Genomic DNA, 16,376 nt, shown 5'->3' with positions numbered 1-16,376 from the left:
CCATGTTTCTGCACAATTTCCTGCCAAAAGAAATTAAAATGCCTCCAAATACAGGTTCTACAGAGCGAATGCAGACCCAAACACAGGAATCAGGTTGAAGACACTGGGTATTTTAGCCTCATTAAGTTGCTGCTTACAGTCTGCTGAGAGTAATGAAACAAACCAAGCCTCAGAAGAAGCCTACTGCTAAGAAATCAGTCACTTAAGTAAATTGCATTTTTAAGACTGATTTAAATAAGTTCTTTGAAATAGAAGTGAACCTATTAGCACAGGTAGTTTGGGTCAGGGATTAGGACAGTTAGAATTTTCCCTCCAACCACCCAGGTTAAGGGATATCATCACCTACTGGTAAGAGGAGAAATCAAAGAATGGAGGTTGGTGTGTGAACAGTAAATGCTCTTTAGAAGTTCTGTAGGTAATTCTCCTTTAGGAGTGTGAATTTAGTCATCCTTAGCTTTTTGTCATCTTAAGAAAGTCTTGAGTTAAAGAACCTTTGTAAATTCTATTAATGACATACACATGAACTTGGTTGACTGTAGCTAAGTATTACAACCAAGATTCCCGTGCCCAGAAAGAACAGATCCCCGCACACAGGATGCGTTTTCCTTCCTCCTATTACTGGGTGTAAGGGGATGAAGATAAATATGATTTACAAAAAAAACATTTAAAAATAAGGCTGCAAATTTTAACATTCAATCTCAAATCACTTTCAATCTCTGTAGAAAGAGGACTGACCAGGAATTTCTCTGACTCCTGGGCTCCAGGACCCTCAGGTGCTTCCTTTCCAACTCTGATTTCTCTTTCTACTTTTTGCAAGTGACCATGCCAGTGTCTTTTTCAACCTTTCTTATTTTGTGAGTGTAAGTGTTCTTGTCTTATCACTTGCTCACCTTAGAAGGCTTCATTGTTCTTTCCCAAGAAAAGAAAAATAAAAACTTTCTCTGATCCTAGAAGGGAACAAACACATCTTCCACATACATTTTATTTCTTCTGCCTTTCTTTTGATTTCAGTGACGAGCCTCTTCCCGGCAAGAATCTGATTTCTAAGTGCTTAAAGCTGGCACTTTTTAGAAGTACAATGTATATTTCCTTCAGAAAGTTTGGTTTCAACACAGCCTTTATTCTTTGTTTCCTTTGGAGCTCTCTCTCCTTAGGGAAGGTGCATTATGCTATTCAAGGACATGAGAATTAGAGTAGTAACAGTTTAATTTAATTTCAGGCACTGCAGTCATTCCTTTAGAGTCCATAAGAGAATTCTGTAAAGTACCCAGCATCTTATACAGGCAACTCAAATCTGAAAATAATAGCGACAAATCAATAAATACTGATATTTAAAATACATATTTTGAAAAGGCATTTAAAAGGAGTAAAAGATGGAGTGTGGGTCAGCTTTGGAAACTTTAAGTGATCCTAGATAGCATTTTGGGCTATCCCTGTCTAGGATAGCATTAAAAGCCATCAGAGGTATACAGGCCTTCAGGCTTGGTACCCCCTCCAGCTGCTTACGTTCTGACCTCTCACCACTGGCTGTCCTGATTTCTCCACCAGGCATCATCATTGTGTTGTAGCCCGTCTTGCATGGTGGCTTACACCTAGGGACATCACTGTTCCCTTAGGCACCTTTAGAAATGTTTGCTCATGGTTTTTTTGTGTGTGTGTATTACAGTTACTGGGGAAAGCTACTGGTATTTAGTTGGAGGAGTTAAGGGATGCTAAGTAGCAAGCAAGGTATGAGACAACATACACAATAGTCCTTCCAGAATGGAGTAGCATCCCCATTCAGAAATACTGCTCCTCTTAAATTGTACCCCAGTTTCAGGTTGACTCAGCTGACTCTTGTCTTGGGACAGATTATTGATCTTGGATTCTTACAATGCGCTTTTGCCCACGTTAGTAATTGGCCTGGGGTCTCCCTCATTTGGCTTTAGCCAAAGAGGAGAGGAGTATTTGGTAAAGAGCAATCCAGAAGCCTGTCTTAGTGTACCCCATCCCCTTCTGCTGGGAAGCTGGCCTGAGAACTCACCTTCAGTCAGGTTTACAGATACCTGTTTGCCCATGGGTGTCCAGCTACAAAAATGAAAATTCACACCAGGTAAGGAAAATGAATGTTAGTATCATTTTTTTTTAATTGCTGCTGAACTGCCTGCAAATGGAAGAGAATGCAAAACATGCCTACTGGCTGATGTCAGGGTTAGTGCTGTCCACGGTGCTTAGAATGGAATGTTTATTTAAGGAAGGGTGTAGACAAGGGATTCCTGACTGATACATGAGATGGCTGTTTTATTTTTTCATAAAGGATTAGGTCACTTGAGGGAGGTGAGGAGGCTTGGTGGTAAAGTATCCAGGTGATGGTTCAAGGAGTAGCAGGAAAAAATATTGAAAAGTAGGTTCCGAAACCATGGGGGATGAGAGAGGTAAAGAAGAAACTAACAGGTGCAACAACCCAGTTATGTACCTATCAGTTAATCAAGGATCTGAGGTTTATTAATCACATTCTTATCCATTTGGGAAACTCTGGTTATTATTCATTTCATTTTAGGGTAAAAAAAGAGAAATCAAAAAAGCATATTCAATTTTTTATGTAGTCCATATGACAAAAATGTAATTTTGATATGGTTTATATCTATTTGCAACACCCCCCAAATCAGTATTTTAAACAATTCATTAAAAGCAATTCTGATGTAAAAACTCTTGCAAACCCTTTTACCTACATTTTTATTTAAACAATGTTGGCAAATAAGAATCTTCAGAACCAAAGACATGCTGAATATCTGAAATCATGTCTACCATTATGTCTAGAAATGACTTTTCATAGCAAAATGAAGAAAAATAAAAATTGAACTCTTTTCTTTTAGTCTCCTCAATTAGATTTTAGAAAACAAAGTGCCGAAAGTCTTAGAAGTGAATAACAAGTTATTTTATTTGAGTTTTTAAAGCTGCAGCTTGCAGTGTTTTCAAAACCAAGTCTCGTATAGTACTGTCAGGGAGGATAATAGGAGACATTGTGAGTATCAAGGCAAATGTCACATGGGGCACATTCATCTCCAGATCTGATCAGCAAGCACTTTCTAATTTTTGTTGTTCCCAACTTACTTATGTCCTAACACCCCTGAGGTGTTTGAAGATGTGATGGCCAGTTTAAGGACTTCAGTGGGCTGTAGTTTTATTTTTTGATGAGTTGTCACATTTCTCGTAACTTTTACTAACAATTTACCTCTGGCCCACGAAATGTAAGCTCCATTAGTTTTTTATTTCTGTAATTCTAGTATCTAGCAATGCGTCTTGCTCAGTAAATGCTTGGTGAATAAGTGAGTAAATTAATGATTCATTTTCTTAATTATTTTACACTGCAAGTCTAGAATTAGTAATTTGAGAGTGGGCCATGACGAGTTTTTCTTTGTGCTCTCCTCAAAGCCAAACCGTGCCCGTGCATTAAACTTTCTGAACACTTGAGTACTACGGAAAAAAATTTAAGGTCTATGCCCATGACCTTAATTTATTATATATCCATCCTGCTTTGGAATAAAGGAGTGTCATGGTTAAAATACTTATTAGATGGGACATAGGGGCTATATTACACTATTCATTACTTCAGGAAATCATCATTTATACAATACGCATCTGCAAGGTAATATACTTATCCTTTTATTGTTCTGTTGAATATGTTTGTGCAACCTGAAAAGTTGGAAATATACCTTTGAAAAAATTCAGACTGTTTCAGCCCTAAACTCATGTGTCATCTGATTGGCTGTACAGATCGCTGACTGACATAGTGAGGGATGCCGAAATGGTAAGTCACCAGGGTGGCTGGGCATTTTGCAACCTACATGTTTCCATAGTGATTTCTAGTGGGAATTGATTGATGCTTTGAGTAAGCTCTCAGTTCCATGAAGGCAATCTCCATCATAGGCAAAGGTGATACGATTCTGCTGACTTTTTCTTGCTTATTTTATTAGTCAGACTCGGGGTTCTCCTCATGCAACCTTACAGTGATTTCTTTCTCCCCTAAGTGTTTGCTCTCTCCTGAGTGATCCATTTCCTCTCCTTTCATTCTTAACCACTATGATTACTGCATTATCTTTGTCCCAAGTTATTCATAGTATGATTCTTGTACGTTTTTTAAAAAAATCACTTCATAGTACTCTTCTTATTTTCAGCTTGCTTATTAAAAGTTTTTGAAGTTGGTTGCTTTCTTAGGCTGTCAGTAATTTGGAATTTTTCTAAACACATCTGTTAGTATAAATTATGCTAGACTGGGCTTTTGTCATTTGAGTACCAGAAGTCAGTGCTACAAAGAGAAGCTGGAATTAGATGGAGCTTGATATCATTCATTCTTGGATTTAAATGTATTTTGTACCTTTGTATTTTGAAACAAAATGTATTTTGAAATGTATATAACATTTTATAATGCATGTTATATAACCCATAAAATATTCTGAAGCATGTTTATGGAATCATAGGAATCATCAACAAGAATGATATTGACAATGAAAATTTCCAGCCCAGTACTTTTCTTCAACTGAACAGATCTATTTCCTACCTTCTGTAATCCACAAACACATTGTCAGATTGAAAATGTACATCTCCTCTCACCCTACCTCCTACCATTTTTATTAGAACATACACACACACACAATTAGTGTTCCTCCCCAAAGGCCTTACTAACCACTCTGTTCTAAATGCATAAGTTTAATGGCCCCTCTAACCTATTGTCTTGTGACATATAATTGTCCTGAGCTATCAATAAGATATGAATTTCTGGAAGCCAAAATTTATTTTATGTTTCTTAATAGTCCGAAGTGTCAAATATCTCATGTTGTAGGGCACTCATTAACTATTTGTTTTTTAAGAATTCAATTGAACCAGAAGGGTCATCCTGTTTTTAAGGTAGTCAGTGTTTTATGGAGAGTCATTAAAGGGATAACTTATCTTTATTGACTGACTTATGGCCATTTTGGTGACTGAGAGGGACCCAGAGGAGCCCTTGACCATCACAGTTAGTTGCTTAGAAGATAGAGAAACCAGACCTACAGCCCAAGGGGGGGCACAAATATTTCACAACTGTAGTTTTGTGGAGGAGTCATTCTTAATACTCTGTTGAAGCTCCAAATTCATTCTGATTAGCAGAGAAGAGCTAGTAATTCATATTTTACAAATATAATCAAACTTCAAAACCACACACTGATTCTGTCTCCAGTCTCTGAACAAACTAGAATTCTAGCCTTTGCTGCGCTACTGAGGAACAAATATTAGGCTTCAGTGTGGTACACCCACTTTTGAACAAGTAGGAAGTCACTGGAGAAAAAGAGGATCATCACTGTCTTTCTCCAGTTCACTACAGAAAATCTTGACCTGTAGTGAATTCGTTACATATCTCTTTGAAAAGATTTCCCATTTCCATAATGATTGGATACAATTTATTTCCTTATTTTATTTTCTTAAATTTTTATTGATTATACTATTTGAGTTGTCCTGAATTTCCCCCCATTGCACTGCCTCCATCCTCCACAGCTCACTCAGGCAATCGCCATACCATTGTTCATGTCCATAGGTCATGCATATAAGTTCTTTGGCTACTTCATTACCTGTACTTGTTCTTAACATCCCCATGGCTATTCTGTAACTACCAATTTATTCTTCTTAGTCCCTTCACCTTTTCCCCAACTCCCTTAGACACCCTCTCCCCACTGACCACCATCCCAATGTTCTCCATATCTGTGATTGTTTCTGTTCTGCTTGTTTGCTTAGTTTGTTTTTTAGATTCAATTTTGATAGTTATGTAATTATTGTCATTTTAATGTTCACATTTTGATCTTCTTCTTCTAAATAAGTCCCTTCAACATTTCATATAATAATGGTTTGGTGATGAAGAACTCCTTTAGTTTCACCTTGTCCAGGAAGCACTTTATCTGTCCTTCAATTTTAAATGATAACTTTTCTGGATAGAGTCATGTAGGTTGTAGGTCTTTGCTTTTCATCACTTTGAATTCTTCTTGCCAGTCCCTTCTAGCCTGCAAAGTTTGTTTTGAAAAAATCAGCTGATATTTTTTTGAGCACTCCTCCATAAGTAACTAACTTATTTTCTCTTGCTGCTTTTAAGATTCTCTCTTTATCTTTAATCTTTGGCATTTTAATTATGATGTGTCTTGGAATGGGCCTCTTTGCATCCATCTTGTTTGGGACTTGCTTTCTGGACTCACATGCCTATTTCCTGGACTTGCATGTCTATTTCCTTCACCAAACTAGGAAAGTTTTCTTTCATTTTTTTCAAAGAGATTTCCAAGTTTTTGCTCTTTCTCTTCTCCTTCTGGCACCCTATATGATGTGCATGTTATACGTGTTGAAGTTGTCCCTAGACTGCTTACACTATTGTCATTTTTTAATTTTTTCTTCTCACTGTTCTGATTGGTTGTTTTTTCTTCCTTATATTCCAAATTATTGATTTGATTCTCAGCTTCATCCACTCTACTATTCTTTCCTTGTAAATTGTTCTTTATGTCAATTAGTGTATCCTTCATTTATGACTAGATCTTTTTTATGCTACTGAGTTCCTCACTAAGTTCCTTGAGCATCCTTATAACTAGTGTTTTGAACTCTGCATCCGATAGATTGCTTATTTCTCTTTTGTTTAGTTTGGTGTGTTTTTTTTGGAGTTTTGATCTGTCATTTCATTTAGGCCATGTTTCTTTGTGTCCTCATTTTGACAGCCTCCCTGTCTTTGTTTTTATGTATTAGGTAGAGCTGTTTTGACTCCCTGTTGACAGCATGGCCTACAGGTGCCCTGTAGGATCTGGTGGCACAGTCTCTCATATCACTTAAGCTGGGTACTCGAGGTGTGCTGTTTGTGTGGGCTGAGAACACCTTCGTCTTCTAGTTGAGCCTTGATTGCTGTTGGCAGGTCAGTGGAAGAGATTTACCCAGGTCAGTCAGCTCCAAGGACTGGCTGTGACCACTGACCACCAACATCCAGGCTCGATGGAAGATAAACTGTACAAGGGCAAGGTGGTGGTGCTCTGAAGTGGTCTGTAGCTGTCCACTGGTTATGCAGTCCCTGGGGGTTTCTGGGTGGCGCAGGCCAAGATCTGTCCTCACCTGTGTTTTTCCTGGGGCACCCTGCCTGGATGATAAAGCAATCTGAGATGGCTGCTACTTGTACTGGGCATGAAGATTCCTGGGTGAATCTAGATTGTGAATCTAGGCTGGCCATTGCTAATGCCATATCTAGGGCCACTTAACAAAAAAGTATGGGGTGCTAGGGCCTCAGAGGCTGGCTGTTGCTTGTTTGAGAAGATTTAGGAAATTGTGAAGCATGAACCAAGACCAGACATTCATATGGAAAAGTCTCTGTTATCAGTTTTGGTTGGCCCATAAGTTGGGTGGGTTGGAGCCTAAGGGGATTTCTCCAGGGCAGGGTAGACAGTGTTAGCCAAGCTGATGGAGTCTCATCTCCAATATGGCACCCACCTGCCAGCTCTGTGGCTCTGTGAGGGGAGGGTTCAGAAAAGGGACCATGTCCTCTGCCTGTCTTTCTGTCTGGGAGAAAGCTGACCCCAGCTCTCATCTTTATGACAGACAATTCAGTTCCTCTCTCTATATCATGGTGCCTTTCAAGCTGCTGCCCTGGTGCTGGAGCTCAGAGGGAGTGAGTCTAAGTCTGTGTGTGGGTTCTTTAAGAGGAACTGCTTGGGATTCAGGAAATTTCTTCCACTGACTCAGACCTCATTGTTTTTTGCAGCAAGATGTTGTGGGGACTTATCTTTCTTGCACTGAGAACCTGGGCCAGGGGAGGGGGTCTGTGGTGAAGCTGGGACTCCTCACTCCCAAGATATTCCTCCAAAAGTTTGGTCCACTACACGTGGATGTGGGACCAGCCTGTTCTGCTTCTCCATCCCTCTACATGCCTAGATGGATGTGATTTGTTTAATTCTGTAGTTGTTAGAATTCCATTTAACTGGATTTCTGATGGTTCTGGATAATGGTTGTTCTATACTTTAGGTGTAATTTTGATCTGGAGATTGAGCAAGGAGAGAAATCATCTTTACCTAATGCCATCATTTGGCCAGGAGTCCCACAATTTATTTCTTATTGTCCAACATAATGAGTTGGCAGCTTGGTATATTAAAAAGAGATGCTATATTAGCTCTTTGGCTAACTTCTCTCATTTTCAGGGACTTCATCTGAAATATGGAGTTCTGGAAAATAATCAAGGAGCCAAACAGGGGGGGAGGGATGAACTGCATGTGAAAAGGAAAGGGAATTATGATTTTTATTCTACTTTTATTGAAATTTATTTGTTCCTTGTTAGATTCTGTATGATAACTGTAGGCACATAGGACTGCTTGGCAAGAGAAAGGAAGATCTTGATGTTCACAGATGATGAAGTATCATCAGTGGTATCTCTCCCCCAAGAGCTTCAGTATTCATATCAGAAGCAAAGCCCTAGAGTTCTTAATATTCCACTTAGTCAGGTGCCATAAATTTTTTTACCACTGAGGTCCTCAGTGGTCTTCTTTTCAACCCTCTCCCAAGGGGGTCTCATTCACATTCATGATATTAGTTGTTGCTTATTTACTGATTACCCAAATTCCTATCACCTACCCCTATTCTGAACTGCTGACCTTAATATCCAATTGCCTTCTCAGAATTTTTGCTTTGTTGCCTTAAAGGAACATGAAAACAATGTAACCCAAAACTAAGTTTATGATTTTCTGCTTGGTAAATCTACTTCTCCAGTGTTCTCTACCTGAGGCTTGGCCCCATCATTTGACATTTGGTCATGCCAGATGACCATAGCTAATTTTTTTCTCTCACCACCTTTCACATATCAGTCAATTTTAGCTCCCAAGTATTTCTTAAATGTGTCCTTTTCTCTCCATCTCCATGGCTATCAGTCTAATTCACCTACCATCATCTCTCACATGAACTGAGAGACTCGTCTCCCCAAATCAATCTTGTCTCATGCCAATCATTTTCCACGTAGAAACCAGGGTGAGATTTGAAAGTGACAAGTTTGATCAGAGTTTGTCCTTGCTTAATATTTGTTGATAGCATTTCATTTTTTCCTGATATACTGCATAACCTTTAATATAACCCACAAAAAGCTGGATGATCACCTCCTGCCAGCCTCATCTTATGCCTCACTGCCTTTTCTTTCAGGTCCTTAAATACAAGTTTTGGCACAAATAATGCCCCCTTTTTAAATAAAATCTTTTGCTACAAAACCATAACCACGTAATTCTGTAACATAAGCATATAACACTCAAGCATACCATATGACATTTTATGTGAAATGTTCAAATTAAAACTATAAACTATTGCACCCATATTATTTCCCTACCAACCACACTCAAGTAGGCCTTACTTCTTCTGGATCCTGTGAATCAAGTTTCTACCCATATTGGAATCTTTACACATACTTTTTTTTTAGCTGGAATATTTTCAAAAGGTTTTTCTACCCTTATTGTCACTTTAATTCACACATATTCAAAGGAAGCATGTCTACACTATTAACTGAATTTTGGGCCTCTGCCCATTTTCCAAATTTGTATGTTGAAGCCATAATCTCCATTGTGACGATATTTGGAGATAGGCCTTTGGAAAGTTATTAGGTTTAGATGACATCATGAGGATAGGACTCTCCTGAGGGGCTGAGTGACCTTGTAAGAGATACCAAGGAACTAGTGTTCTCTCTCTCCCTTTCTCCCATGTGAGAACACAAGAAGAAGGCAGGTGTCTGTAAGCCAGGCAGTAAGCCCTCACCAGAAATCAACCATGCTGGCACCGTGATCTTGAACTTCCAGTCTCCAGAACTATGAAAAAATAAATCTCTTATTGTGTAAGCCACCCAGTCTATGGTATTATGTTTTGGCAGCCCTAATCAACTAATACACTTGACTAGCCACAAACTAGTCAGGATTCCCTTTTATACATTCTTGGAGTCCTTTGTAGTTTTCTCTCTTAGACTTTAGAGGCTAGGGACAAGTTGTTTCTTGAACATTGCTCTAGTTCCAGCTTCCAGCACAGTATCTGAATAGAACATATATGTTAAGTCATATTTGTATGAAGTATACAATTACTGTAATGGTCAGCAGTACTTACAAACAAATATAACATCCTATTTTGGTCCCTATTCATTTTGTAAAACCTCACCACAAAAAAGTATCTCCTCCTAGAACTTTTGATTGCATTGATAGTTCATGTGCCTGATTCCACCACCATCTTTTTAGAAAACCAACTAAGAAAACTGGCAGTCATGGTTGAGTTCTTGAAGCCAAGAATTGTTCTCAGTGCTCTTGTTACTAGGAAAAGAAGGTAGAAGAAGCCAAGGTTTAGCTGTCTTTAAGGCTTTTAACCTGTGTTTTTACTGGTGCTTTGACACTTTTTTTGAGCATTTTATTTACATAAGGTTAAGGTGAAGGGTAGTGTTGTTGTGATTTGACTATCATGATATTATCCAGCCCCTTGTCTTGCAGACTGGCATTATATCATTGGCCAGGCCTCAGCTCTCCTTTGATCTGATAACTTTATTCAGATAAGGAGCAGCTGGCTTATCCATAACATTATTAAGATTCAAGTTATTCTTTTCAGGAAAGATTGTTAAGGAGCCCAAAGGCTATATGCTGTTCAGTGAACCTCAACATAGTTTTGGAAAATTCTAGAAAAAGAGCACAGATTCTATACCTTTACTGAGGATGACAGTATTTTTGAATAATAACCAGGACTGAGTAACCCTCTCTCCCGTTTGTCCAGGAAATTTTTGTCCTCTCACAAGGAAATGCTATAAGAGATGCAAAATTATAGGGCTTTTATGCTTCAAGCTCTAATGTGGCTGTTCCTTCCAGGCATCCAAACGTATTAGTTTATGAATGTGTTAAATATATTAGTTTACTAATGTTGCTGTAATGAATTATTACACACTTGGTGATTAAAAACAACAAAATTTACCTTAAATTTCTGGAGATCAGAAGTTAGAAACAGGTCTTAGAAGGATAAAAGTCAGTGTCAGCACAGCTGCTTCTACAGGTTCCAGAAAAGACTGTTTTCAGTTTCTAGACGCCATTTGGGTTCCTTAGTTTGTGCCTCCCTCCCCCACCTTCAAAATATTTTACCCCAGCTTCTTCCACCCTTTTTTCTGACTCTGATCCGCTGCCTCCCTCTTATACTCTTGTGACTACATTGGGCTCAGCTGGATAATCCAAGGCAATGATTATTTTCTCTGTCAAAGTCCTTAATTTAATCACACCTACAAAGTCCCTTTTGCCATGTAAGGTAATGTATTCAAAGGTTCTGGGGATTAGTGTGTGGATATCTTTCTGGGGGGCCGTGGTGGCATTATTCTGTTTATCATAGTGAAATAGCTCAAACAACAGCATATTTCTAAAGATACAAATCAGACAGGATTTAAATCTAGAAACAAAAGTTTAGCATGTCTTTTTTTTCCTGGTGCCTTACTTAAGGTCTTGATTTTTCCACATAAAATGCCATCTACATATTGTGGCTACTTGTTATCAGTTTCTATAATTAAGTTTCAATCTTTGCTCAGATGTGAAGGGTAATCACTTGTTAGCTTAAGTTGGACCTCTGATATAATATAATTTGCCTTGTGACACTGTAAAGAGAATGAGACTTTCAGAATGAGAGACTACGCATTTCACACTTACATAGGAAATTCTGGCATGTTATAGTTCACCGAAAGCAACAAAAATTGGAGGGAATTAAATATAATCCAATTCAATCTTCAAGACACAACTTCAGTGTTATCTATTTTATGAACTCAATGCTGACTTCACCGGCTAGAACTTGGCACTGTTTCCTCTTCACTATGATAGGGCATCATAAATACCTCTGTACAGCATTTACCACATTGATGTATTCATCCGTGTACATGATTGCATCCTAAACTACCGATAAGATCCTCCAGGGCAAGGACTCTGTTTTGTTTTCCTTAGTACTAATGCTGCCTAAAACACTATCTGACACATAGCTGGTGTTTTATTGATGCTTTTTTGAGAGGATGTATTTTTTGCCATCCCATTTGACATCTCTTTGCTAGCTCACTTGCAGCATTGACTGGGGAACACGACGACACTGGTTGAAAGAGTATAGATGAATCAACAAAAATCTTCCCCCAACCCTGGGAAAGCAAATCTGATCACACACCCCTGATAATGATGGGTCAGTAGCATTATTTGCCAGCACCAATCATGTTCTAATATGTAATCAGGACAGGCACACAGCCACAAATACAAGAGTAGTGATAAAGACGAGAAGTCTTTCTTTAGAGGAGTAAAATAGGATATGAGTATTTTAGTGAAAATTTAAACTGCATCAACTGAATAGAGTATATCTAAACAGACTATTAGAAACAGGTAGTTCTATAGCTAGGTTTAGGGCACATGGATCTAAAACCCTTTTTATCCTACTGGGAATCTTTAAAGTCTCATATTCTCTTTCAGTTTTCTTTTTTACAGATTAAAAAAATCTCGCTTTCATTTTTTCAAGCTACATCAAGGTATAATTGGTATACAAAGTTGCTCATATTTAATGTATACGTGTTGATGAGTTTGGATGTATGCATACATTATCAAAATGAAGGTACTTAACATACCCATCACCTCCAAAAATTTCCTTGTGTTCTTATGTGTTTGTATGTGTGCACATGTGTATACATGTGCATATTGTAGTAACACAATGTAATATTTATCCTTTTATATTTTTTAAAGTGTGCAATACCATATTGTTAATTGAGTGCTATGTTGAACAGTGAATCTCTAGAACTTACTCATTTTTGGTAACTACAGTTTCATACCCATTAATCAACAACTCCTCATTTTCCCTCCCCTAACCCCCAGGCACCCTCATTCTGTTGTTCGCTTCTTTGAGTTTAACTATTTTAGATACCTAATGTAAGTGAAACCATGCAATAGTTGTCCTTCTGTGATGGGCTCATTTTATTTAGCATAATGTCTTCCAGGCTGAATTTATTTTGTTGCATATGTCAGGATTTTCTTCTTTTTAAGGTTAATATTCCATTACATGTATATGCCACATTTTCTTTATCCATTCATCTGTTGATATTGCATTTTTTACATATTTTGGCTACGGTGAATAATGATAAAATGAACATGAAAGTGCTGATACCTCTCTGATGTCTTGATTTTATTTCTGCTTAATAATTGCTTTCATCATTTTGGTGAATAACTGCCTTCATTGTTTTGGTTTCTTGAGCTTTACTATAGCTTTCTAAAAGTTTGGCTACAGAAGAAAGCTTTTTAAATGTGCTATTGCTAGTGATCCTTGAACTTCCAGGGGCCAAGTGTTGGGGTCTTTTAGCCACTGTCTTTGCAGTGACTGTCCATACCAGCCTGGCAGATGCCAAAGGCCCAGGAATAAACCATCTAAACCATAAATAAACCATAAATAAATAAATAAATAAACTATAAATAAACCATAATAAACCATCTGCTTTCAATACCGATTCAGCATCCGAATTGCCTGTGGTGCTTTATAAAAATGAAAATCTAGGAACACACCTGAGATCTTGATTTGGAAAGTCTGGAGAAAAGTCTGATTAACTTTCAAAATTCCTGGGAAATTCTGATGTACAGCTAATGTTGGAAACATGTGGGTAAGTTTAAGCATGGAGAGAACAGTGTGAAGAAGGGGGTCTGAAGGAGAAGATACTTCAGCTCACACCCTCATAAGACTATGTTTCCCACATGGTTGTCAGTGGCCTTTGTCAACTGAATCCATTGTGTATTCAATACCAGTGCACTTTTCAACATGATAAATAAATGAAATAATGAATATAATGAACCTGAGGTAGTTTTTCTTCATTATAGATTCTGAGTTTATTTCTTTTTTTGTTTCATTTTTTTAAAAAAATTTTGGTCAGTTCTGGTTAACTCCATAATAGGCTCTTCTATCATGGGCAAATTTTCCCCTGAAGAGGAGTGACATTAAGGATCTCAGCTACTGGCTGGTGTAGCTCAGTGGATTGAGCGTGGGCCTGCGAACCAGAGGATCACGGTTCGATTCCCAGTCAGGGCACATACCCGGGTTGCAGGCCGGTTCCCTGCAGGCCAAATCCCAGCAGGGGACGCATGAAAGGCAACCATACATTGATGTTTCTCTCCCTTTCTCCTTCCCCTCTAAAGATAAATAAATAAATTTTAAAAAAAGGATCTGAGCTTATTACATCTGTATTTTATCACATTATAAATAGGAAGGGTCAAAAGAGTTACTGTTACTAGATGGGAATATATATATAAATATGCAAAATATATAAATGTACATATTATATAAACATGGGGTTGAGATATTCATATACCCATTCGTGCATCTGTATGGCATGCCACTTCATCATCAACTGATAAAAAGCCTTTGTGAATTTTCTGGAGAGTAATTCAGAAATGATCAATCAAATTGATATTCAAGTAGATGTTTTTATCTTAGGGAAAAGAAAAAAAAAAGACATTCTTACATCGTTCTCTCATAGCATTGTAATCTAGGGGGAAAAGAACCTTAACGGATCTTTTCAGAGAGTCGGTTGGAATACCTTAGTCTATTCTTTCTCTTGGTCACCTTTTAAAGCTTGGAGAAGAACATCTTATTGAGAAGAAAATGAAAGGAAGAGATTTTTGCACTTTTACCTTTGACCTTTCTAAGTGTTCTCATCCTGCTTCCAGCTCCCCAGATTCCCCATTTTCCCACCAACTGCTAAGACACTATTTTGTCCAGGTCTCAATTTATTCCACTTATTCTCTTTGGGTGAAATTTATTCATATTATGCTTGAAGTGATGATGATGACTTACAAATTTATATGTCCACTTTGATGACATATATATATATATATACCCCATAATTGACATGAATAAAATTAACCTTAGTGTATTTCCATCAAAACTTGTTCTATTTCCTGTTCTTGCAAGCTCTGTGGTTGTGCTTTTATGTCTTCAATTACCCAAGCAATAAACTAGGAAACCTTTATACCCTCCTGGCTCATCCTCTCTCACACCCAACTGTCACATATTCTACTTACTTAATTAAGGAAGTTGCAATTAGCAGTTCCCTTTTTCCTCTCTCTCACCTATTGCCTTGGTTTACACTCACTGCATCTGCCATAAAAATACCATTGTAGTATCTTTAAGTTTGTCTCTGCCTCCAGACTTACAATCTATTCTCTCTGTTGCTGAGAAGAATCTTCCTGAAATAGAAATCTAGTCATAAGATTCTCCTGGACTATCCTCAAAAGCTTTAGTTACTTTCCTTGTTCATGCCATAAAGACTCAAACTCCTTAATTGGCATATGAAACCCTATAAGTTTGGGTCTCTCTCTTTTGTAAATCTTTTTAAATTTTATTTATTTATTTTGAGAGAGGGAGAAAGAGAGGGAGAGAAACATCAATGTGTGGTTGCCTCTCGCACACCCCCTTTCTGGGGACCAGGCCCACAGCCCAGGCATGTGCTCTAGACATGTGCTCAAACCAGTGACCCTTTGCTTCACAGTCGGGTGCTCAGTTCACTGAGCCACACCAGCCAGGGCTGGGTCTCTTTCTTATACCTCTCCAGGTTTATATTTTTCCTCAATACTCAATGAACCTAAAAGTCTAGGTATTCTGAACTGTGTACATCCTCAGAGTCTTGAGGTTGTTTCATATTCTCACACCACTGCATCCCACTGATCCTTCAGCTGGGGATGCCTGTTATGCCTCTCCCTGGATGCCTAATGGGACTTTTCTCATCTTCCAGAATCACTTTACAGTCACCTATTTGTGAGATCCCATCCTTAAGTAGAATTGAGTAGTTTCAGTATTGTGCTGACACCGTGCCACATTTTTTCCCCAAAAGTGACAGACCATATTGGTGTAGGGGAAGTACTATTTGTAATGAAGTCTTAGTTGTCTGATTAGTATATGATTCTTTCTTTTCCAATATCCTGATCTGGAACTATATCCTGCATCTTCCTCAGCATTTTTAAAAATATATATCTTTTACCAAACTGAAGGGAATATTGCAAAATATCCTTAGTACTGATCTGTCAAAATCAAATTCACAAAATATATAAATTGGTGGCTGTTTACTTAAGTTGGTTACCAAGCACTGAGTGAATACCTTCTTGGCACCCACCTATCATGCCAAGTATAGTGCTGGGCACTGGAATTTAGAAGTTGGGGACACACAGTCCCTTTTCTTAGAGATCATAGTCTAGAAGAAAAAATGGAGATATTTCTTACGCAAAATTATTTATTATAGGCTTTGTCTTAGAAATGATTTTATCAGGAGCTTTTAATATATATTTTTTACTTGTATGGTACCTTTTCTGGGTGCTTTCAGTTGTATGTCGGATTCTTAAAATGGGACACAGCTATAGATT

At 38.0% G+C, this 16,376-nt stretch overlaps 1 protein-coding gene across 4 annotated transcripts in view; it reads left to right on the top strand.

Annotated features, from left to right (window-relative positions):
* The window catches only part of DLG2 (discs large MAGUK scaffold protein 2), a 1,965,529-nt gene that overhangs the window by 632,905 nt on the left and 1,316,248 nt on the right, over window positions 1-16,376 (top strand). The window lies entirely within an intron of this gene.

The sequence above is a fragment of the Sturnira hondurensis genome, unplaced genomic scaffold (genome assembly GCF_014824575.4).
Source record: "Sturnira hondurensis isolate 20B ecotype Veracruz unplaced genomic scaffold, ASM1482457v3 Scaffold0003801, whole genome shotgun sequence".
Classification (NCBI taxonomy): Eukaryota; Metazoa; Chordata; class Mammalia; order Chiroptera; family Phyllostomidae; genus Sturnira; species Sturnira hondurensis.
The sequence above is the reverse complement of the archived record's forward strand: the minus strand, read 5'-3'. Positions and strand labels throughout refer to the sequence as shown.